The sequence below is a fragment of the Agelaius tricolor genome, unplaced genomic scaffold (assembly GCF_023055355.1).
Source record: "Agelaius tricolor isolate 1412-34295 unplaced genomic scaffold, bAgeTri1.0.p SCAF_2, whole genome shotgun sequence".
Classification (NCBI taxonomy): domain Eukaryota; kingdom Metazoa; phylum Chordata; class Aves; order Passeriformes; family Icteridae; genus Agelaius; species Agelaius tricolor.
In genome coordinates, this window is record NW_027269262.1 from 31,268,831 (window position 1) to 31,270,657 (window position 1,827).

The window sequence follows — 1,827 nt, forward strand, 5'->3', positions numbered from 1 at the left end:
AATCAATGTACTCTCTTAAAAGGAATAGGTACACTTAGGGTATATTTACTCCAGAATGTATCTTTAGAGTAGTCTATCTCCTCTAAATTGAGAGTAAAATGCATTGCATTGAAAACTGAGAGTAAAGTACACATTGCATGTGCACTTCATGGAATCATAGAATCAATGGTTTGGGTTGGAAAAGAACTTGAAGATTATCCAGTTCCACCCCCCTGCCATGGGCAGGGACACTTTCCACTTAACCAGGTTTCTCCAAGCCCTATCCAACCTGGACATGAAGACGTGCAGGGATAGGGCATGCACAGCTTCTCTGGGCAACCCATTCCAGAGAATCTGAATGATTAAATTAATTTACATCCCATTTTCAATTTTTTAAAATTACATTAATGTAAGTAACTGTTTAAACTATTTGAAGATGTTACTCTTTATTAGGAAGAACATTTTTTGTCAGATTTTTCTGCTGATAAAAACCTCAGCACCCAGGAATAAGTAACACCATGCGTGAAGTGGCTGGCTGTGGTGCCAGGTGTGGAATTTGGGGTGTTGCTGGAAGGGCCCATGCCTAGCCCAAGGCATCTCCTGATCAGAAGAGCAGCAGGGAAAGGAGTGATGGTGGTGTGTGCCCTGGGACCACTGACATTGTGCAAGGGCTGCCAAACCACCCTGTGTGTCCAGAAGTTTTTACTGCTACTGAGGTCCCAATGGGAGCAGGAAACTGAACCTGCAGCTCTGAGACAACCCTGCCAAGACACTGGGAAGTTGAGTTGCTCCATCTGTGAGTCTGAATATTTGCAGAGGTGTAAGCAGATGAGCTGTGACAGCCCAGGGAGAATCATGCAGCCTTGATCTCAAACTGGCTTCTGGGGGGATGATCTGCAACCTGATCCCATTTGTGTGCTTAGCAGCAGAGCAGGGGAAATTTTGGGGAAAACAATTCACCTTTCATTTTGGGGAAAACAATTCACCTTCACTTAGAAACTCTTCCCATTTAGAGAGGGGAATCTAGGCATGAACTATTTGTTGATTTACTGAGGCAAGCAAGCTGACTGGCTGCTCTGTTTCGTGTGGAGTGAACTGATTTGGCATGCACACCAGCAAAACCTTGGTATGACTGAAAGAAAACAGAAAAATATTCTCACATATTTTCAATTGAAGGAAAGCATTCGGCTCTTGCATTCGTAAGTAACTATTTAATGAATAATAAAAATAGTCACTGGGGATTCATTGACAGGTGGGAAGTGATTAACTTTCTAGCAACTATTATGAAAATGGACCAAATTCTAATGTCTGAACACACAAGGTCTAATTTTTCTTTTTTTTTTTTTTTCTAATTGAATTTTTGTATTTGGAAAAGATGACTTTATTTATTTACTTCTATTAATAAACTAAGGCAGGAAATGCCAATGTTTTATTCACAGATTTTTACAGGTATTTTGCAATTTTAATTAGTCCACTGCAAAGGTTTCTTTTTAATTATATTCAGTGTCACACTTCTCTGAAAGAGAACAGAAAATAAGGAGAACAGAAAATAAAAACCTGTTTGATCCTGAGTTACCCATTAACAACACATTCCCAAGCTGTCTAACTATAGAAGGAGCTGCAAAAAAGGCAAGAGTGGTAACTCTCTATATAATAAAAATTCCTGGTTTTGTCTTTAAACTGCATCCTTGGCAATGACACAGACCTTTGCATCAGATAAAAAGAAAGCTCCACCTTTCTTCCAAGATCCTTCTGTCACCCTGCATAAAACCTGTAGGAGAGACAGGTTTTGAAGCATCTTCCCATTTTTAGGGAAAGGGGCTGAGGAGCCAAGGATATTTCATTGCA